Source organism: Bos javanicus, chromosome 9 (genome assembly GCF_032452875.1).
Source record: "Bos javanicus breed banteng chromosome 9, ARS-OSU_banteng_1.0, whole genome shotgun sequence".
Lineage (NCBI taxonomy): Eukaryota > Metazoa > Chordata > Mammalia > Artiodactyla > Bovidae > Bos > Bos javanicus.
In genome coordinates this window covers 77086129-77110127 of record NC_083876.1, presented here as the reverse complement: position 1 = coordinate 77110127, position 23999 = coordinate 77086129, and the positions used below count along the sequence as shown (strand labels likewise).

General features: G+C 40.9%; 1 long non-coding RNA gene across 1 annotated transcript in view; it reads right to left on the bottom strand.

Annotated features, from left to right (window-relative positions):
* Positions 1 to 22952, bottom strand: part of LOC133254099 (uncharacterized) — a 37292-nt gene extending 14340 nt beyond the window's left edge. Inside the window, exons 1-3 of the long non-coding RNA XR_009738570.1 lie at positions 22363 to 22952; positions 21763 to 21803; positions 8505 to 8623 (exon numbers count right to left, since the gene is read on the bottom strand). This is a non-coding gene — a long non-coding RNA (uncharacterized LOC133254099). The remainder of the gene's footprint in view (positions 1 to 8504; positions 8624 to 21762; positions 21804 to 22362) is intronic.
* Positions 22953 to 23999: the final 1047 nt, after the last annotated feature.

Sequence of the window (23999 nt, the reverse complement as noted above, 5' to 3'; positions counted from 1 at the left end):
GCAAGGATACTACAGCGTGTAGCCATTCCCTCCTCCAGGGGTTATTCCCCACTCAGGGATCAAACCCAAGTCTCCTGCATTACAGGCAGATTCTTTACCATCTGAGCCACCAGGGAAGCCCATGTGCAAGTATAACCTCTTAATTTTTGCAAACTCCATTTTCTGCCTCCTCATCACTTCAGGCTGCCATGACCCCTCGTGGTTCTAACCTCACCTCACAGATTCTCCCTTGTGTGTTTTCAGTTAGTTTCCACCTCTGGATTGAATGGGGTTAGGTGCCCCATTCTTGCAGTACTTCCCAGTTCAAGAGCCTGATGGCAGCTAATGTTTTTTGCACGAGGTCACTGCAGGTTTTTAATTAGCCTACAGTTTGATTGTACTTGTGCCAGATGCCACCCAACCCAAACAGTTGCAGTTGGTGGCACAGAGGGTAATGGGTGCCTCTATGGGAAGGAATATGCCCCCACCCAGGCAGGCTCTCCTAAAAGATGCGGTTGGACAATTTTCTGGAGAAAGGTATCTAGTCCAGACCCTTGGGATAGGCTGGTTCTGGGAGACACCTTGAACTTCCCACACTTTGAACTAAGTCCTCCTACTATTGGGTCCTTCACACCTTTAGGTGGCTGTGTGTCCAGATAGGGATTAATGGCAACAGGAGTCCTCACTACCAATGAAAGGCAGGAGCTGGAGGAGGCCTCTGGATCTAAGACCAGCCAGGCATGCTCCTCAGTTGCATGCCATCCAGGAGAACTGTGCCAAGAGATTTTTGTGCCAAGCTTCAGGACACGCACTACTTCCTGGTATATCTCACTGGTTGCTCACTGAGCTTTTTAAGGAGGAAGTAGCTTAAAGGGCACCGTGACACAGACAGTATAATAGAGTTACAGAGTTAGAATGTTAAACACCACCTATTCTACCTGCCTATCTATGGAGAGGGAAGTTGAGCCTAAGAAAGGCTAAATGCTAAAAGAAAAGCACTTGGTGAGCTAGCGGTGGCACCCCAATTTCTAGTCCACGTCTCCCTTGATTATTCCTGGATTGTGAGCCACAAGCCTCTTCATCCTCTTGCTGCCACTGAGTGCTACCATTCTGCAGCAAACCAAAAAAACAGAAAAGCCTGTAAAACAGTATCTCACACCATAAAGGTTCAATCCCAATTTGCCTATATCTAGAGGGTGTATCTAGCTGCAGATGGATGATTTATCGGAAATAATCCTGGACTAGAAGACTCACTGTGTCACTCTTAGATTTGTGAGTTAACCTCTGTTTCTTCTTCTGAGAAATTGCAATGCATTATGCACTCGTCATTTATCTAACAAACATTAACAATGTCTGCTATGTTCCAAACCCTGAGAGTAAAATGACATTGAACAATTGTCTTGTTTCTCAAAGAGCTTTTACATTCTGGTAGAAGGAAATGAAAACCCACTCCAGTATTCTTGCCTGGAAAATCCCATGGACAGAGGAGCCTGGTGGGCTACAGTCCATGCGGTCACAAGAGTCAGACATGACTTAGCACCACCAGGGGAATGTAAGAGAACTTAGATCCAAGAGATACGGAAGTGAATGAGGAAGGGGGTCAGGAAAAACTTGCAGATGGATGCTTGCAATTCAAAGGCACAGGTGGAAGAGGAGTTAGCCAAACAAGGACAAGAGCTGGGCAGGCAGATGAGGGAGGGTACTGCCCATCTAGGGAAGACATGCAGTATGACTGAAGCACAAAATTCAAGGGGAAGACCTGGTAGGAATGGCAAGAGATGAGGCTGGCCAGTAAGCAGGGTCCTGGTGTCAACTTCACATACCATCCTCTCGGTTCACCTACAGGCCATAAGCTATACAGCTAGCTTTTATTTTAGAAAATTATTGTAATGGCTATAGGAGAACCAAAAGCTAAGATGGGAATCATGCAGATAAGTTAGGAGCCTACTGCAATAATTTAAGAGTGATGGTAGTCTTCTGACTAATGGCAGTGACTATGGGACCAAAGACATACTCTAGACATTTGGGGGCATACGCTAGACATTTTTAATAGTTATCATTCAAAGAGCTCAGACCATGACTGTAGGCCATGTGGAGTATGGGATGTGAGTGGAGAGTGAGGAACAGAGGCTGCAGCTGCATTGCTCCTGACTTGGGTGGGAGCAGGCACTAGTGGGTTGGGTTTGGGACACCTGAGTAAAGTTATGGTGAAACAGCCAAGCATAAAGTTTCTGTAGAAAACTAGACAGTAGATCCAGAGTTCAACAGAGAGTTTGGCTGGGAATATAACCATCAGCATATATAGGTAAGTGGTATTCAAAACAGAATATATTTATAGCTTTCCTACATAAAAACTTTATTTCCTATAGAAAAAGTACATAAGAAACCACTTCCTCCTCTTCCTACCTCCCTTTCTGTGCCTTGTATCTCTCCAGAGCCTGTGTTTGCTGTCTGATTTCCAGCATGTTCATATCCAAATCAATCTGAACTAATTTTGCAAGTAAAATGTTTTGAGAGCTCACTCTAAGTGCTTTCCTGAGCTCTAAACATTTAACATCTGCTTGGCTGGACTCAATGCCTAATCTTGTAAGTCTACTTAAATCCACCAATTTGACTTGTCATAATTTATCATTTCAAAATCTATATTATTTATTGCTCTTGATTACGTTATCACAGGTGTTCTGTACTATTGGTGATTCCTTCCACTTTTCTTATATTCTCTTGTGAAATCATCATATCTAATTTACCAAGAGGTCATTTCTACTCTTTTTTTTTCTAGCTTTTGCAAACTTTTTCCTAAATTTATTCCTAGCACCAGTGTGCATTTTTAAGGTGATAAACTCAGGAAGTTTATCTTCCAGACCTGCAGATTTTCAGGGCATTTACATTTCAGAGACCTACTTTCTACGAGCAGATATTTTTACAAGGTGTTTCTAACTAATCATCTCTTCTTTATTCTCAGGTGCTAAATGAACTTTCCATAGGCAGAGATGAGCTTTTCTATCCTTAGAGCTTGTCCCTGCCCCCATTACACTCCTGGACACACTCTTTCCTGCAGTGTACTGTCCTTCCTCTTCCTCCTTTCATACCCAACAAGGAGCAGTGAAGAGTACAGCCTCACCCTGCAACCTTTGGTCAGAACCATCTATTGCTTTCAGTCTCACTACCCACCCCTTTCAACCTCAGGCCTGGATAATAGCAGATAAAGGGGGAGCTTGTGGCTGCCAAGACAGTGTCATAGTAACAAGTTCAGAAGACTACAGCCTCTGACTCCACCCTACAACCCACAAAGATGGAATGGATTTCTGCCTCTTCCTGCAGATTTTGAATTCAAGGCAGAAGAAAGATCAAAATAGCAGAGCTGTATGAGCCTTGCCTAGATGACATATGGATACCTGTTAGTGTATTCCCAGCCCAGTTAAGGATTTGTAAACATCGGAAGTACAAGCCATCGACATAGGCAGAGAGACAGGTATCTACCTATTAAAGTCTCCGGAGCAAGTGGTTTAAAACCAACCCTCGGGACTTCCCTGGTGGTCCAGTGGCTAAGACTCCGTGCTGTTCATGCAAGGAACCCAAGGTTTTATCCCTAGAAGGGGAACTAGATCTCACATGCCACGACTAAGAGTTCGAATGCCACAACTAAAAATCCTGCATGCTGCAAATAAGACCCTGCGCAGGCAAATAAGCAATAAAATAAATATTAAAAAAATATTAATTATAAAAAATAAACCAACCCTTACATGCTATGAGTTTATTCAGCACTTATAAAAGAGAATTTGGGTCAAGTATTTCTGAACCAGTCAGCTAATGATCAAGAGAAAAGAGTTAATATAGATATGGACATTGGGAAAATTACTGTCAACCTAATTTGTATCTTTTGTATCCTAAAATATCAGCTCCTTCTTAGAGAAAATATTTGTTGCTCACCCTCCCACACTATCCTCCCAAACTGATATGTTTTTCTCCAGCAAACCTCTTAAACATCCTTGTTCTTGGTCAACAAGGGAAATAAAACCTGTTGATCTGCTTCATTTCTTCCAGTCTTTGAGAAAACAAAGAAAAAAGAACAACTTGGAAAAACCATCAGCTAAAATCTTGATATGCAAGCAACATATGTAACCTCCCTAGACCTCATTTTGGCTATTTATAAAGTGGAGGTAATTACACTCACAACCTAAGGGTTGTTGCGAAGACTGAATGGCATATCTAATGTAAAGCACAAAGTATCTCACCTGGAAAGAGCTCAAAAAGCACGAGCTGTAATTATGTACGTCTGTTTATATTTGTTATCCGTAAAATGTACTGCTTTGCCAGGAAATACACCAACAAGATCAGCCTAACCTCAGTAGACTGACAGGTTTTCAATGAGCCCACATTCCTTCATATTATGAATTAGAACATTACTACGTGTGGTAACCCAAAGTCCCTGGGTGTTGCTTAAGTATCTCATTGGTTGGAACCCTGCTTTCATTCTATCTCTCTGGATTCTTCAGCTCTCTCAAGGTCTCTGTGTCACCCTGGGCACCCCCTCCTCTTCTATGGCTGGTACCTGAAGGTTTGTAATGAGTAAACAATTTATTTATGCCTGAATCTTATCGGAAGGCATTCTACCAACCGAAGGGAAACTACCCACCTGGCAGAGACACTCTAACTATGGAAAATTACTGATCCACTCTGAACTACACAAAAATCCATTCGTAAAAATCCTAAGAAGAGCAAACACTTCCCCTGGCAAGTTCTCCAGCAGGGTCTGTGGCTGGCAGGGCCAACCACCCTCTCTAGGCACCAACCAAAGGCCAGACCTGAGCAGTGACAAACCTGGAATCCTCTGGCAGATACTGATCCAGGGCCTTCTGCACAAAGGGGGTCCTTCTTACCAGCTCAGTACTGGATCTGAACACACTGAGGATTAGTTTTGGCTGTCAGGGAAAAGCCAATGTGGAAAATAGAATCTGATAGACAGGATTTGAAATGAAAGACACAATACTGCCCAAGCTTCCAGGATCTAAATTCTTATGGGGCAGAAGAATAAACACTTTTCCGAAGCTAAGACCAGGACACAGTAAGATACTTCAGCAAAAACTCAAGAGTGGTCAAGAGTTTGAGCATTAAAAGACTAAGTCCAATTTTCACACTGTGAATCACCAAAATCTAAACAGAGAGGAAAAGGTGTATTAGCCAGCATTTACCTTGCTGCGCCTGTGCTGAAAAACTCCCCTGGTGCCTGCGGCATTCTCTAACAAAGATGAATAAGACAAGCCCTGGCCCTTGAGGAGTCTGTACTTCGTGGGGGAGGCTGGCAGGTAATGAAAATACAAGCCTTAGTACGGAAGTGCCCAAAGCTGAATCCAAGCAAAGAGCAGCAGGAGCAGATAGCTCTAATCTCTAGGGCTGCCATGAATTTCCTCCCAGAAGAGGGGTCATCCCATGTGGGTCTTGGAAAGACTGCAGGTTTTTGAGAACAGATGGGCTCTCCAGGCCCAATCCAAAAAGAGGCAGCTCAGAGAGGGAAGAACAGGGTGTGGCAAGGAGCTGGGCTCAGCTTAGCCATGGCAGTAGCTGAGCCAAGTGGGGTGGGGGACTGAGAAGACTTGAACATGCAGGAAGATTGGCTTTGACTCCCTGGGCTTTTTGAACATGGCAGATGTGCTTTTCAAAGGAAAAGCTATAGAACAGGTGTCAAGAATGAACTAGAGAGAGCTTCCCTGGTGGTCCAGTCGCTAAGACTCCTTGCTCCTAATGCTGGAGACCTAGGTTCAATCCCTAGTCAGGGAACTAGATCCCACATGGTACAACCAAGAATTCGCATGCCACAATTAAAGATCCTGAGTGCCACAGCTGAGACCTGGCACAGCCAGATAAATAATTTTTCCTTTTTAAAGAATGAATTGGAGTCAGAGAGAGAGCTGAAATGGGTACCTTTGCATATGTACTTTTTTCTTCTATTTTTTGCCACTTGAAACATGCAATCACACATGCAAATCAACAATTTGTATCCAGGAAGGACTTATACCTGAGCATATATTGACTCTCCACAGCAGTGATTCTCCACTGTAGGGGATCCATCCAGCCCTGCTGGACACATTCCAGTAGACTTAGAGGCCAAGGGTGATACCTCTGTGCCCAAGGGCACTGGGATAACCTTATGGAGTTCTCTCACCTCCAGTCCAAACAAGTTCATGTTCTTTGCTGTGCCAAGCTCACTGTATGTGAAGTAGAGTAAGACCTTTGATGTGATGAAAAAAAGGCGGTGTGATGAAAAAAGGTGATGTGATGAAGGCAAAGAAAACATAAACTGTCTATGGCTTCATAGGGCCCTATCAGACCAGATCGGCTTTTGTCTTAGGGATTTTCTTTCACTTGTTCATGAGCCCTGGAAAGCTAACCTTCAATGTGCAAGGGTCATTATTCCCACTGCAAGTGCATGAGTCCTCACAATTATTTTTTATTTGGTTTCTGTTTGGTTTTTGTTTGTTTTACTGGGTTTCCTCTATGTATTTTTGATGCAAATGGAATTTAAAGAATAATTCTATAGGGATGTTATTAAGTACTTAGCTTTTTCTTCTATATCATAAAAACACAATCCCATACCTTGTTGCTCAAATGGAAACTATTTTGGTGACAATTTAAACATGAAATATCCAGCAGAGACAAATCATGATTATTTACAAAAGGCTTTATCAAGGAATTATTTACTTCTTTGGGCAATTTCCACTTTGCTTGTGATTTCAGTCCTAAGAGTATATTCATCTAGTTCTTCACACCAAATTAATGGAGCTGTTTCTTATTATTGTTTTTGATAGTACAGCATGTTGAATCCAACTCCCATCTTACTTTTCCTAATTATTTGTAAGCTCTCCTCACTTCTGTTTTTCTTTCATGGAGCTGTTCTAAATTTCATTAAGGAGGCAATGTGTGGAGTATCAGATGTGGTTTTGGAATTGTTCTCTAATGCTGGAGCCCTTGTTCTGGAGCAGATGCTGAGCACTCAGATTACAAGAATGAGAAGAGCAATTTGTACTTGTCACCTGGAGAAGCTCTTGTCCAGCAATACCAAGTACTGTCCTTTGCACCTGATTCAGAGCAAAGACATGGCATCTCTGTGTCTTGGTAGGTCCAAATTTCTGTCCCAAATTTCCCCTAGTTTTCCAAACTGTGGCTCTGTCTCCTTGGTAAGCAAGTGCTCTTACCAGTCACCAGATTAAGAGAGAACCACTTGATTATCACCTGGGTCATTGACCAGAAACTCACTCTGTGGTGGTGATGGCGAAGAAATTTCTGGCACAGAAGTCCATACTGAAGAAGAGCTTTATGAGAGGTGAAGCCAGAAGAGAATGCACTGTTTACCCAGCACACTTGCAAGTTAGGTGAATGGAGCTGATCACATAATTCCCAAACCAGTGGATTTTAAAGGGCAGTCACACCTCAAGACTGAAAGAGATCAGCCTCAAGGAAGGTTCTGTCACTTTCAGCCATCAGTTTAAATGAGTGTGTCTTGTAATCAACACAGAGGTAAAGAGAATACATTTCCCACCACACCGCACGTGGGGAGCCCACACCTGTAAGACGCACCGCAAACCCATTCATATTGTATGAAGTCCTAATAGACAATAAAACTGTCACATAAAAACGTCATTCCCAGGAAAGCTTTATTATCGAACTAAGGGGGAGAGGGTAGAAAGATGGAAACTAACATTTTCCTGAGTATGTTCTATCTAAATGCCAGGCACTTTCTTTGTTGTCCCATCCCTTTTAATCCCTTTAAAAATAAATAAATAAATTGTAAGAGGAACTTTTCCTTCATTTTACAGGAAAAAAAAATGAATTTAAAGAAAGGTAAACCAAATAGTTCAAAGCCAAACAACTAATAAAGTATCATGTCAGGTTCCAAACCCAGGACTCCCTTTATATGAAATCCCTCCAAGGAACCATAATCCCTAATTTTAACCTGTTGCCTTGAATTAAACATATTAGATGCACATTCTAAAAAAGAAAAGAGGGTAGTGAAGACATGAAGGTAGAAATGCCCCAGTTTTTCACGTTACTGGTAGGAGTAGCTTTCCAGATTATTGAGGATATGGTATAAAACAAACGTCATTTACAATTGGCGTTAGAACACATCACATAACCATATTTTTGGGAAAGCAGCAAAAGTAAGTGTACCTTTTTTAATATTTTTAATATGTTCTGGTTGTACTAGTACTGAAATTAGACCATGGGCACTGAGCATGTAGCAATTCATGAATAGGCACCTTAAGAGCTTTCAATCTGGAAATGAAAGCTTTGCAATAAATTCCTACGGAAAGAAGAAAAATGGCCTGGGAAGGAATGGGGGAGTTGATGAGTGGGGAGGGGGAGCAAAGCAAAAGAATTCACAAATAAAATGTTCACCTTTATAGCCTGTCAAGTTATATCCTTTGAATGAACATGTACACAGGCAAATTCCCTGGGCACTACAGCAAACGGAATGTGTGTGTGTGTGTGTGTGCATGTATCCCGCTTGTGCTGTGAAGAAGTCTTACCTGGATGACATCCAGTGATGTGACCCATTTCCAGAAGATGCAACTGATGTTAAATCTCAGAAGACAGGCAACAAGAGACTGGATCAGGGTTTGCTAATATTCGCTGGTATCACTAGAGCCTAGGGAAGAAGAAAAAAAGATTTTGCAATTTTAGGCTGTGGGGAAAAAAAAAGAAAAAGTCGCCACCTCTCACCAGCTCTCTAAGGAAATCTTGTGACCTCTGGGATAACCCTGGTATCAGGAAGCACGGTGGTGACCATCAAATGAGCATGTATTTATCTACCTAAAGTAATCACCATATACCCAATGAATAACCAGGTTTGTTCCAAATATGTGCTTGAAGTCCATTGTTTGAAATTTCTAACACTTTTTCCTACAGAGAAAATGACAAAAATATTTCCAACAAAAGTCTACAGAAGATTAATGAGAAAACGTCAAGATGCCAAGCTCTGTAAAGTCTTTTAACCTCAGTTTCCTTATCTTTATAATGGGAATGAAAATATCCTCTCTGTCTCTCTCACAGAAATCTTGAAAGGAAATTTTAGAAACTGTGTCACTAAACAGGTACAAGGCATTAACATAAACTCATAGCACTGTTCTGCTATATTATGAAATTAGTCTCAAATAATACTCCAGTCATATGTGTGCTTAGTCGCTCAGTCATGTCCAACTCTGCAACCCCATGGACTATAGCCCACCAGACTCCCTCTGTCCATGGGGATTCTCCAGGCAAGAATACTGGAGTGGGTTGCCATGCCCTCTTCCAGGGGATCTTCCCAACCCAGGGGTCAAACCCAGGTCTCCCGCACTGCAGGCAGATTCTTTACCATCTGAGCCAATTAGTCTCAATACTCTAGTCGTGCTGGTAGTGAAAAATACTGAAGGATAAAAAATTGCAGTGAGGAAAAATATTGAAGGATATTCTCAATACTCAAAGGAGAGGAAAAGCACAGGAGGAAGATTAAATAAATGACATCTTTTCTTTTAGTTTCCTTTTGTTCCTTGGCTCCATCACCTTCTAACATGCTGTTTAACTTATGTGTCTTTCCTGTGTGTTGTCCGTCTCCCCTGCTACACAGTATGCTCCCTGAGAGCAGAGATCTTAGGCAGTTGATTTATTGATGTACCCCCAAGCAGGTAGCTCAGTGCTTGGCATGTAATAATGAATATTCTTTAATAAGTGAATATATCATGTGGTAATGTTGCAAGGCACCTAGTATACCATTCAAGAAAGACTGATGGAACAAATTTCTCTTGGGCATTTCCTTAACAAACATTCCTAGGAAAACCGAGCAGCTACAAGCCCTTCTGTCAAGGTTTTGTGAACACGAGGAACTTGGGATCACTCTGGGCTTAGGTCAATCTTCAGGAGCTGGAATGTTGCCCTCTGAATAGGGCTACAGCATGTTTCTTTGTGAATCTTTGTAGGGAGAACACTTCAGTCACCCCTGGTTCACCCCATCTGCTCCTCCTCCCCCGCGGGAAGGGCAAGCTAACAGCACACTGATAACACCCCCTCTTTGCCCCTTGATTAGAAGAACGTCCAACACCCCCACAGGTCTTCCTCTTTCTCCCCCGGAGCCTGTTGATTCATTCCTCTCTGCAGGCTCCCACCCATTTTCTTAGAACTGCTACCTTTTATCAACAGGCGCTGTGCTGGGTGGGTGGGTGGAGAAGGGGAAGCGAGTAGGGAGCTGGTTGTTGGGTGCAGCCCTTCGGACATCTCAACAAAGGGAGTGAGCCACTGCCCACCTCTCTCTTGGGGGTGGGAAGAGTTCAGGGTCTGCCACTCTGGGAGATCCAGTCTCACTGGGAGCCTGCTTTGCAGCTCTGCTGAAGAGGTTATGTTCCAAAGCCTTGCTCCTAACCAGCGTTCCTGATATAACTCATTCCATTTCAGAGCTCTAAGGGAACTTGGAAATCAAATTCAACTCCCTCATTTCAGAAAACAACAGAAGCCCAGAGAGGAGAATGTGACTTGCCAAAGGTCACACAGCCAGCAAGTGGAAGGCAGGGAGGCCTTTCCCAGCTCAGCCCACCTTTCCCTGCAGTGCCAGGAATGTCTGGGGAAAGTCAGACACCCTTACTTCCCAAGAGTGAACACCAGCAGCGTCATCAGAGCAGCAGCAAAAGGTTGCCTGCATTTGTAGGCATGAATCAAATTTTCATAATTTTTGAAATGCTGACATCCAGATAAATCCAGTAGTAGTTACTTGATTTATTATTTTTTTTAAAGTACTCTTTTTTTTAAAAAAAGAAAAAAGGGCTTTCCCAGCAGCTGGTTTTAAATAACCTGTTCTCTCTAATATATGTGAAAAGTGGTTTTCATTCCCACACTCTGCTGCTATAATCTCAGTCCACAATGTAGTCTTGTAAAATGTGATTGAAGTCAAAACTTCTTGATGCAATCATTATAACAAATGAGTATCTAAAGTCTCAGTATAGGTTAATAAAGTTGGGGCAGAGGGAGTGGGCAGGGTAAGGGTAGAAATGAAATAAAACAAGTAAACAACTCCAAACAAATATTTTTCAAAAATAGGTTTATAAATTGGTGTCACTGAGGGGATTGGAGTCGCTTCTAAAATCTGAATTGGCAGACTCAAAAAGCCAAGAAAAATTAAGAATGTTCAGATGATAGTATTCTAGAGCTGAAAGGCCATGAAGATGTGTTACCTAACCCAACTATTTCAAAGCATGGTTGAGCAATTAATAGCCCAGAATTGGGAGGGCTGTCTCACCCAAAGTCAGTGAGGTCTACAGCTTCCTAGTTGGGTTCTCATTTTATCCATTTTCATACTGAGTGGAAAAAGAGAGGAGTAATAGGGTAAGTAATAGGGCAAGACCAGAGAGGAGCATGGAATTTTCAGGAAATATCATGAGTTCCACCCAACCAATAGGGAAGCTGTCAAAATCTTTCTGTCATCTCTAGCTGGTTTTGGCAAAAGAGTTCAGTAAATGGATCTTTTAGGATCACTGGGCAAAAAGTATAAGCAGAATCTTGGTAAGAAGGCAGGCCTCATTGGAGGTAAATTTACTTTCAGGGAATAAGACTAGTTTATGTCTAGATAGGGAGAGACTGCCCATGGGAGGGACAAGGAGGGAGGTTTACCAAATCTCCTACCAGAGTCCAGAAATGCATTCCTGGGAACAGTGCCTCTCATCAGGAGACTCTGGGCCATGTCTGAAGGCATTTTGTTGTGGTCACAGCTGGGGAGGGCAGGGCTACTACTAGCACTGAATGCACAGAGCCCAGGGGTCCCCTGAAACATCCTGCATACACAGGACAGCCCTCCACCCTGAAAATCCAAGTATCCTGCCCCAAACGTCAATAGCACCAAGGCTGAGAAACTTGTTCTTCTGCTGACTGTCAATCAGTCTTCTGCTCAGATTCAGTATTACTTCACCAAATGCTCCCTTCTAAACCCAAGAAATCAAATAACACTTCTAAAGACGCACCTCCCCCTCTCTCTTCAGATCTTCAGATTTTTAAAGCCCCTTCCCATCCCCCGCTACTCCAAAAATCCAGAGGAAGAGGAGGCAGGAGAACAGGAAGCAACAATTTCAATAAAAATACTTAGGGCTGAAAATATCTGCGTAGGAGAGACTATTTCCATGTACTTATATTTTTCTTGCTCTTTGTTGTCGTTCCACCATCCTCGGTAAATTTGTTTTCATTTTAAGTGTTACAAGCAGTTATTATGTATTCCAGGCAGGGCTCCCAAGCTGTGACAATTTAAATAAGGGAGACTTTTTTTTTTGTAGGAAGAAAAAAAATGATAAAAGTATAAATGGTTTGTTGAAACACTGAAGAAAAGCTTACCTCAGAGAACAAAATGCTTTTTTATGTTGTCTTAATATTAATCCAAAATGAAAATGTCCTTCACTTCAAAAGGGTAAGATTTGGCAGGTATAAGATATAAGAGGGCAAGGATATGTCCCCTCCACATTTAGAACTGCATGACTCCTGAGAGGACTTTGAAATAAATAGTACATAAGAAACTACAAGTAATTTTTTAAATGGCTTAAATCTTTCACATATTCAACTCAAAAGAAGAGAAAGGTTCACAATGGCTGGATAGAATGGATTTTAGATGAAGGATCTGAAAACTTGGGTTCTGGTCCAGGTTCGTGACCTACAACCTTGGGCAAATAATGTACCTCCTATGTGCTAATTCCCTGATGCTGGGAAAGATTGAAGACAGAAGAAGAGGGCCGCAGAGGACGAGATGGTTGGATAGCATCCCCAACTCACTGGCCATGCACTTGGGCAAGCTCCAGGAGATAGTGCGGGAGAGGCAGGCTTTGTGTCACAAAGGGTCAGACAGGACTTAGCGACAAGACAACCAAAGTGTTAATTTGCTCTACAATTTTATAATAATAATACTTGCCTTACAGACTTCGGGTGAGGCTGGAAAGACTTGTAATTGCAAATACCAACGTGTACCTTCCCCACTATTCCCCCCACCTCACATCCTGAACATTCTCATCACAATGAGGAACAACGGCCACTGCTGGCAAACGTCATCAGAGTCAGACTTCACTCTATAACAAAGGAGAGCTTTCAATGGATTGCTTTTTACACACTTTCCAATTTCCTTTTTTTAATTCCCCCAAAAAAAAAATTTGTGTAAGGTGAGGAATTATTGGAGTAGGGTCAGCATAGCCCAAATAAATATCTTTACAGAATAAAGTCCTGACAAGGGGTCATGCCCCTAAAACCAAAATATTGGAATGTTAACTACCAAAGAGAATACTTGCCTTCTTGAAATTTCTGACAGGTTCCTGAATGAGTGAGTTAGTAAGTCATGATTCTTACAGTTCTGAAGGGGTCAAGCAGTGGGACCTATTTACTTTGTAAAGTAGCTCTAAATCTTATTGTGTTACAGCATTAATATGAGGTGGGAATGTCTTTGGTTTGCAGAGGTTCGGTGCGGATGATACAAAGAAAAAGTTATCATTAAGGACAAGAAAAAAAAATCAGCGCTAGAGGACAGGATAAAGGGACATATCCAAAAGGGGGAAAGAGGTTATTAGAACACCTAGAAGTTGTTGCTTTACTTATGTCCCTTTGGTATGTTTAATGCAAATTTTTATGGAGGCAACAAAATGGTGAGTAAAGGAAAACTAGGGATGTCATTTATTTAGGCTCTCAAATAGCTTTTGATGAAGTCCTACACAAGAGACTATTAAGGAAACTTGCCAACCACTGGGCAAGAGGTAAAGAACTGTCAATCACGGGTTACAAGTGGGTTAAGAGACAGAAGGAGAATAAGTGACCAGCTCTCGGCATGGAAAAGAGTTAATAGTGGGCTGTCGGCAATCAGAACAAGAGTAGTGTCCTCCAGGATATTCGTTAACACCCTTGAAGAGGGACTTAAATAACGAGGTGCTGAAATTTGCTGACTAAACAAAACTATTTTGGTTCCTAAGTCTATACAGATGGATGTGAGAAACACAGAATCCAACTCGGTAATTGGGCAAAACAGTGGCAGATGAAACTCAGAGCAAAGTAATACATGTTGGAAGTAGCAATTTAAATTACTCATCCACTCGGCTGAGTTCTGAATTAGTTCTAAACTTACAGGGAAAAGATTTAGACTCATGGAAGACATCTTAATGAAGATGTATGCATGATGCTAAGTAGAGTTTTAAAAAGAGAGAGAGAAAGCAAATACACTGTTAAGTTTCTGTAAGAATAAAAGAGAATATATTCCAGTACCATTACAGAAATCAATGGTGCACTCCACTCTTGTTCTACATTCAGTTAAAATCACCTTATTTCCAAAGGAAGGTGGTAAAAATAGAAAGAAACATCCAGTAACACCCAGGAAACTCATTAGAAGCAGTGGGGAAAGACAGGCACAACAGAAGATGGGAAATTTTTAAAGTTAGCAACTAGATAATAAGTTGAATGAAAGATGAACATAAGTAGCATATAGGTTTTACATAAACATAAATGCCTGTATTAATATTTTTGCAACTTAGATTGTAGGTAGACTAGAAACTATCTGTAAATATCATTAAAGGTAAACAAAATTTTCTTCTGATTCAAGATGCTACGAGCTGATTGGGACTTCAGTTCTGCCTCATGAGACCCAGCCCATTAGTTGCCATTTTTCATTTATTCTAAGATAGGAAATGAGAAAATGAATGTATTACAAACTTTTAGAAATATTACTTTAAATACCATTTACAAATCATATATCTTCTTTAAAGTTCAGAAAGATTCAAAAAGATTTCATATTGATATTATGTATCAACTCTAATAAAATAAAGGCAAGTGCCAGTTAAGCCAACAGTTAAATCATTCAGTTTAACCTGACCTTGTAAAGTTCCTGGATACACAAATCATTACACACTCTCTCCTTTTTTGTTCTTCCCCAGGAGGCAATTTATCCCTGGACCTGCGCACCAGGAACAGTAAGACTGCCCACCCTTCTGCCCTCTCCCTCTCCCCTAAATGTCTGAGACTGCCAACTGTGTTTACTAGGAGATAATCAGTCCTAAGGCTTCTAGAGATCAAGCATCTCCTGACAGAGGGGTCAGAAAGAAATTCTCTCCTACAAGGTCCAGGTACTTTATAATTGACCCAGTGCTTGTTGAGAAGATGACATCCGCACACTCAAGCTACGGGTTGCATAACTGGGCAGGTGTATGGAAAGCAGAGGATGATGGGTGAGGCGGGAGGCGGGGGGTTATCGGTTAATTTCCTTCCTGAAGCATTTAGACTTCACCAGAAAATTGGAGACTGAGCTATTGGCGTCTTGGTGTTTCTTAGCCTGTATTTATTGTACTGAGGCAATTGATGTGGTATGGAACTTCAGAAGTACTTTTCCTTGTTTGTTTTTCTTCCTGAAATCTAATCCCTGAGCACTGTGGTAAACAAAAATAAACTAAGAATGACTAGCAATAAAATATGAGCAAGAACAAACCAAATATTAATCTGAAAATAGCATTAATAGAAGCTGAAAATTGAATTTCACTACAGAAGAATCACAGCAGAGCATGTTTTTTTAATTTTGCAAGTGGAGTGTAAGTATTCTGTAAGGGATCAGCTTACCCTTAAGAAATGATATATATTTTTTTGCTACAGGCATTTGAATGCTTTAGTAAAACATTTCAAAGTTACATAGACATTTTCCCCTTCAAATATGTAGATTCTTTATAAAAAGGGCATAAGGTAATATTTTCACAGCAATTCTGGAAGTATGAAAGAACATTTTGCTGGGTGTTGGCATATCACAAGAGCATTCTATCAAGTGGAAAGTTACTGGCGTGTCTGGATGTTTACATAAGTATCTTCATCTCTACACTCTGCACCAAAAGATTTTACAAGTCTCTTTTTGAAACACACACACACACACACACACACACACGAGCTGTTAAAGAGTTCACCATTTTTTATCATCATTTATCTTCACCATCATTTATCTTCATTCTATCATTCTTCCTCATTACTAGTAGATTTCTTCATTGTCATCCCCACTCCTCACTTCGTTCTCCCTTAGCCAGAAACTAAAGTAACTTTGTGAACTGCAATAACACTATGATCATCCAAAAATATTGAACTTAAACATACACACAAACGGATAGAGGTTTATTCAGTCCTTCTGTATTTGTTAACTGAAAGGACAATTAAAATGCTTGTATGGTAAACAACTCATTCAAACGGATGGCATTATTTATCCAAGACAGTAACTCTCCAGAATATAGCCAAAAAGAATAAAGAGTTTCTTAACAGCCAAAACAAATGTCAAAAATCCATGTACTTCCCTTTTTGATGAGCCCCTCAGGTCGTCTCTCAAAGCCAATTTGCTTTTTCTTTTTAAGTTAATTAATGTATTACATTGATGAAGGTGAAAGAGGAGAGTGAAAAAGTTGGCTTAAAGCTCAACATTCAGAAAATGAAGATCATGGCATCTGGTCCCATCACTTCATGGGAAATAGATGGGGAAACAGTGGAAACAGTGTCAGACTTTATTTTTTGGGCTCCAAAATCACTGCAGATGGTGACTGCAGCCATGAAATTAAAAGACGCTTACTCCTTGGAAGGAAAGTTATGACCAACCTAGATAGCATATTGAAAAGCAGAGACATTACTTTGCCAACAAAGGTCTGCCTAGTCAAGGCTATGGTTTTTCCAGTGGTCATGTATGGATGTGAGAGTTGGACTGTGAAGAAAGCTCAGCGCTGAAGACTTGATGCTTTTGAACTGTGGTGTTGGAGAAGACTCTTGAGAGTCCCTTGAACTGTAAGGAGATCCAACCAGTCCATTCTAAAGGACTGGGATTTCTTTGGAAGGAATGATGCTAAAGCTGAAACTCCAGTCCTTTGGCCACCTCATGCGAAGAGTGGACTCATTGGAAAAGACTCTGATGCTGGGAGGGATTGGGGGCAGGAGGAGAAGGGGACGACAGAGGATGAGATGGCTGGATGGCATCACTGACTCGATGGACATGAGTCTGAGTGAACTCCGGGAGTTGGTGGTGGACAGGGAGGCCTGGCGTGCTGCGATTCATGGGGTCGCAAAGAGTCGGACACGACTGAGCGACTGAACTGAACTGAAATGAATGTATTAAAATATTTTCTTAGGTTTAAATCAACCTTCCAGTCTATGAATTAAACCTTACTTTGTGATAATATATTTTAAAAAATTTTTAACAGCTTTATTGAGATATAATTCACATGGCATGCAATTCATCTATTTAAAGTATACAATTCAATGTTTTTCACAGACATGCATGACCATCACCACAATCCATTTTAGAATATTTCCTCATCTCAAAAAGAAACCCCATAACATGTACCATCATTCCCTTATTCTTCTCTGTCCCTACCCCTATCTTAGCCCTCAGTGAATAGGGCTAATAGATTTTCTGCCTCTATAGCTTTCTTTTTCTGGGCTTTTATATCAATGGAATCATATAAAATATGATCTTTGTGACCAGTTTCTATCACTAAGCATAATGTCTTCAAGGTTTATTCATATTGTAGCATGTATCAATATTTCATTCCTTTTTATGGCCCAATAATATTCTGTTGAATGGATATACCACATTTTACTTATCTATTGATATTTGTCAGTTGACAAATACATACATTATTTCTACTCTTTGGCTATTATGAATCAATGATACTCTAAACATTTTTGTACCAGCTTCTGTATACAAAAGGCATCTATAACTAGGAGTGGAGCTGCTGGGTCATATGATAGGGATCTATGGGTCTCTCTTTAATTGTGTGAAAAACTGCCAGATTGTTTTCCAAAGCAGCTGTACCATTTTACATTCCTACCAAGTGTAAGAGGGTTCCAATTTTTCTACATCCTCATCAACAGTTGTTATCATTGGATGGTTTGATTGTAGCCATTCCGATGCATATGAAGTAGTATCTCATTTACTACTCATGGTTTTGATTTGCATTTCCCTGATGACTAATGTTGTCAAGTGTTTTTTCATGTGCTTTTTGGCCATTTGTATATATCTTCCTCAGAAAAATATAAGTTCATATCCTTTGCCCATTTTTTAATTGGGAGCCAGTTTACTTTTACATTATACAGTATTTTAACAGCTGATTGTTTCAATTGAGAAATTATGAGAAATAGCAAATAATAAATGGGAAGGAGCTATTAGAGACAGATATGCTAGCTAACGTGATATAATAAAAGAAAAAATATTCTAAAAAGCAAACATAAAACTTCAAAAAGCAGAACATTCAAAAAGCATCCAATCATACAGGATGGAGATGAGTTTCAATGAGCTCCAACAGAATCTCCGTGTTATAATATGAAAACTGACTGAAGTTTACTGTGATTACCTTAAATTATCTTTATAGGTTCATTTTTAATTCTACACAGACTGTTTGCAAAAGACTGGGAGGTTTATAATAAATTTTGGAGCTGTGGCAAAGGAGGATTATGAACACTTGCCATCAGCTATGTTCTCTGAAATGTTTAACAACCAGCTCTCCAGGGAGAAGGAAAGGTCTGATTTGCTCTTCCACCATAATCACTTTCAAGCTACCCACTAACACAAGAACTGGCTCAGGAGCCAGGAGGAGTCAGCCTGGACACAGCACAGCTTGCGCGTGTGACTGGTGTAAACCAGGCACTGTGTTAGTCTCTATACATCCGTTATAACCTCATTTCCTGTTTTCAACAACCTTTAAGAGGAAATAAAACGTTCATCTTCGAAGTAAACTGAGGCTTGGAAAGGCTTTATAAACTTGCCCAGGGAGACACAGCTGGGAAATGCCATTCTGGTCTTTCCAACAACTATTCTTCCTATTTAGGCTAAACTGATCCCTCATTTTAAAAAGTTAATCAAAAACAAATTTTAAATTGGGTTAAAAGGCACTTCTGAAGGAGAGTCACCCATTATTTTGAAATTTTACTCATTAGGAACACCACAGGCCCTCACATCCAGCCACGGGCAAGTGAAGTATAATGCACAGGTATTTAGATTCAGAAAAGGCTTCTCCAGCGAAAAATCAGTGGAGGCCTGTTCAGTGATAAGTCCAAACTCAAGCAGGAATTTGCAAATAAATCTTCTCAACACCCCAAGCAGTGTAGAAAGTGGCTCTGAGTAATCTAGAGATAGTCCCTTCCAGCTTGCAAGTAGCAGTAGCTCCCGCCAAGACCAACCCCAGCCTGGGCCAGGCATGGGACTCTCACCACACCAGTTCCACATGCCCCCAGTTCATGTGTTCACAGATGCAAAGTCAGCACACTGACACACCTCAACAAACAGCCTCACAGCAAAGTGCAGGAAATTCCATTCCAGCACTTATCATATAATATGTGTCATACTGTCATATAACAATATGCCCCCTACTTGCACCGAGCATCAAAAACCAAGGGTGCACCTAATCACACTCTTTGGGAGGAGAATAGGTATATCTTGAGAGTGAACATTACCAGGATTCTATTTAAATTAAACACCAAATTCTCCACCCAGAAGCTAATGATCACTATACTTAAAAATTTCTAATTAGACAAACTGCATGGAAGGAATCGCTTATGCAACCAGTGGCAAGTTTCAACTTCTGTTTCCAGCCAGAATCAAAGAGGTGGGTTGATCTTACCACAGAATAACACATTCCCTTTGCCCTCCCTGGCACCCGCTGTGGAATATATTACTCCATTATGGAAGCTGCTATTGTGTGCCTGTTAGGTAAGGAGGATTTATAATTCAGCAACCAAACTTTGGTAATTATTTCTATACCAGCCAAGGCTCAAAACTCACCATATACCAAAGTCCACAGGGCTTCAATACTACAAAAAACAAGCATAGAGAGCTATCAGTAAAGGCTTTGGAAGTCTACTTTTAACTTACAGCAAGAATACAGAGCTATAATCTCTCAATATCTTCAAGAAACTGAGACTGTTAATGTACAATACTCTTCATTGTATTTTCAGTTCAGTTCAGTCACTCAGTCGTGTCCAACTCTTTGAGACCCCATGGACCGCAGCACGCCAGGCTTCCCTGTCCATCACCAACTCCCGGAGCTTGCTCAAACTCATGTCCATCGTATTTTGATCTTCCCTATATTAAATCTGAATGCACTGAATAAAAAAAAAAAAATGCATGCACTTTTTTTCTAACCTTTCACCCAACAAAGAAGATAATCAACAGTAGCCTCATTTCAGAGATCTTTGCTAAAAAGCAGAATGCTTTGACATGTAATATTGCCATCATTACAGATTAAGTAGTAGACACATAGGGGAATAAGGAGAGGAAAGACAAGAAGAAAGCAGCAATGGGCAAAGTTGGGATACTCCCAGCCTCCCCTTTCCACAGCCCACACTACTGGCAACCACATCCACCTTCTGTGGATGGTCCATTCATAACTAGAAGTGCCTTCCTAGACATGACCTCGTTCTAACCCAACCTTCCTCATGCCATGCTCTCTTCATTCTCCCTCCACTCCCCTCATGCTCCACTTAGCAAGTCAACCCGGGTCTCCCGCATTGGAGGCAGACGCTTTACCATCTGAGACACCAGGGAAGTCCACCAATGCATGAAAGTCCTTCTCCAATGCATGAAAGTAAAAAGTGAAAGTAAAGTCGCTCAGTCGTGTCCGATTCCTAGTGACCCCATGGACTGCAGGCTATCAGGCTCCTCTGTCCACGGGATTTCCAGGCAAGAGTACTAGAGTGGGGTGCCATTGCCTTTTCCTCCTGTTTCCTATAGGTACATTCAAACAGCTCCCTAGGGTCTCCTAGAGGTAATGGTTACTTTTTACTGACTCATCCCAAGAGCGATCCCAGGAATGAGGATTTCAGTCCAGGCCATAAGAAGAAATGACACCGTGTCAGGCTGCATCACTGGGGTGGAGGTGGCTGGAATAAGCAATGGGTGCAGTGAGAACTGGCCTTATCAGTATGCACCTTCCTTAACAGTATGCAGATAGCCAAGCAGAAATCCAGCCAGCCTTCCCTGGGGACTTTTCCATTCTCACATCTGTGCAGATTAACCACAATCAACATTTGAGTCACAACACCCGACAAAGTAAACAGCTTGTTGAAAACAACCTTTTAGAATTCAAGCACCAGAAACACCAGTCTCAAGCAACAGTCCTTATCATAACCAAGATGTTGTAAGTTGTGCAACCAATTTCATATGGCTGGAAGGTTCTTTTGTTTGGCAGCCAGGTAAAACAAGAGTTGATTCCTTTAAACAATCTCCCTTCCCCTACATACCCTTCATACACAGAATTCCTTTTGAAGCCACCGAAAATCCCTTTCACAGAACAGAGGGATGAGAGCAATCCATTTGTTTTTGTATGAACCTAATGCTCTCTCTCCAACTGTCCAAGCTAGTTCCCTTTCCTTCTGTAGACCTCTTGTCAAAATTCTCACATTGCAGGAAGCTGTTTCCCACAATGGGTCTCCTCTAAATCAAAATGGCTGCAGTCCAAAGGTTGTGCCAAAATAAAATCCAGTGCACTGCCAGCCACGTCTCAGCAAAACGAGTGACCTTTCCTTCTTCCACGTTTTTAATTGTCATGTCTGTCCCAGTGAAGTGACAAACATCTGAGGTCGAAATTGCTTTTATCCTTGTTTTTTTTTCTTTTTAAGAGCTTCGGATGATGACTCTATTCAATAAATTAAAAATCATTATTATATACAAATGCATATGCTAATGATGACCTGCAAGCTCAGATGGAGGAATGAATAAACAATTACTGGCAAACACTGTGGTATGGCATTTCAATGAAGTCATCACAGAATCACTAGCAATTATCCTCACAAACTTACGCTGAGGTGTCTATGGGCTGAGAGAAATGCATACTTCTGTCCTAAAAAGAAAAATAGGAAAAACTCAAAAAATCAGATTAAAAACCTTAACACTCAGATCCAGAAATAATATTGCAATCTTATAAACACACACAGAGAGAGAAACATGCCAAATAAAATGAATGCAGTTTTGTTAAAAAAAGAAATCCTATCACATTCGTCAAATGCTATTCCTTAGAAGCATGACAAGTCTGATAAAACTAAGGCAAAGAGGGGCTTCCTCTGTGGCTCAGCAGTAAAAAATCCGCCTGCAATGCAGAAGACACAGGTTTGATCCCTGAGTCAGGAAGATCCCCTGGAGAATGGAATGGCTATGCTGCAGTCCATGGGGTCGCAAAAGAGTCAGATACGACTTAGCAACTGAACACCACCGACAAAGAAGGCAAAGACATGAAATAGTTTTGACTGTTGTACAGTTTTAAGCTTTGTCTTGCTTGACATTGGGCAATAAAAGTACTACATCCTGAAATCACCTTCTCATCAGGCAGATTCATAAATGACTAGAAGGCCTTTCTCAGTAAGTAATTATTAATGGTCCAGTGTCAGCCTAGAGAAGCATACCTCATGGGATTCCAAAGAGGTTGGTCTTAACCTGGTGCTATTTTTAGTAGTGACTTAGAGGATGGTAGAGAATATGGTTATTAAGTTCAGGATGACATCAAACCGGGTGTGGTACATTCCACTTTGGAAAACTAGATAGAAGTGCAAATGATCTTGATGAGTTGGAGAAGTGGGTGGATGTAAACAGATTGAGGCTCTGTAGTGTAATTCACATGGGAAGAAAAACAAACCACACAATTGCAGGATTCATTTTGTGATGTCATAAAGAAAACAATCCAGGGGTCAAGAGTCAACACAAACTATTGGTGTTTGTGCTTTAACCTTAAAAAAGCATGATTGACTTAGTAAAAGAAAACCAGGAGCCCTTTCCTTGATCCTCAGTACAGATACAGGCTATCCTAGAATACTCTGTAATGTCTATAGCACCACATTTTAAAGTAGGATATGGAGAATATGGGGGCTTTTAAGAGGAAATCAAATTTTCTTATTGATTACAACCTAGAGAAACAGCCCTTAGAGAAACAACTATAATGATAAAGGTATAGACTTAGAAAAGATTGAGGAAAGTACTAAACCACTTTCAAGCCTAGAAAGAGGGGAAAAGACAGAAAATCAGTTTCAAAGCTATTAGAAAATCTTCCTAGCAAAGAAAGCTGTGGGAAACCAGAGAACATTGCAATGGACTCAGAGGTCCTCTCTGAAAACTTCAAAGAATTGGCCTTTCTCTGAATTTGGGAACAGCTTTAAGTACAGACAAAAGACTACACAGGAGAAAATAAAATCAAAAACTTTGTATTTCCTGTTTATCTGGGTTTCCCCCCTTTTATTTAGTGGTGGGAGGGAAGAAAGAAGAAGGGTTGTCCACTGTGTTTCAGGACCTTCACCTCTCCATTTGAGACGGGGTGACAACTCAAGCCCTGTTTCCCACCTACGCTTCTCCGGGTCCAAACATGGCCTTGTTTAGATTCTTTGCTATCTTGTTTCAGGGATGGTTCCTTGCAGGTAATACTGAGTTTTGAAGAAACTACAAAGCCCAGGCTCTTTGCCATCTCTGAGTGGGATGCAGCCTGAATCCCTAAAATCAGGTTTTGCTCATTTCCCACCATTCAGTTTTTGCTCAAACCTGGCGCTGTCTAGAATTTGAAATACTTCTTTCATCAACTTCCAAGGAACTTCCTACCTTTTAAGGCCAGGTGCTGTCCCGCCTCTCATGGAGCTGGTCTAACCTCTCCTTGCACAGTGTTTTCTCCTTCCCAGGAACTCTGAGCATTCATGGCATTTGCTTGATACACAGTCACACACAGCCCTGTGACATTTCAGGTACTGTTGACTTACCACTTAACATTTACTGTGTGTCTACACAACATTCCCAACTAGACTGTAAGCTCTTTGAAGGTGAGGATTATCTGTTAAATTGTTTCTTATCTTCCAGCACCCAGTTCAGCCAGTACTGTGATCACAGTAAGGATGGAGTTAATATTTGCTTAATGAATGAAGGAATGATTAAGAAGAATGTTTAAAGTAAATTTGATTCTTTACCCAGAAAAGTTGGAAAACTTGGAAAACTATTTCTAAGGAGAGACTATTTCACAAGAAAATAAAAACTGATAAAGGGGAAAAAAACTTAACATTTCATA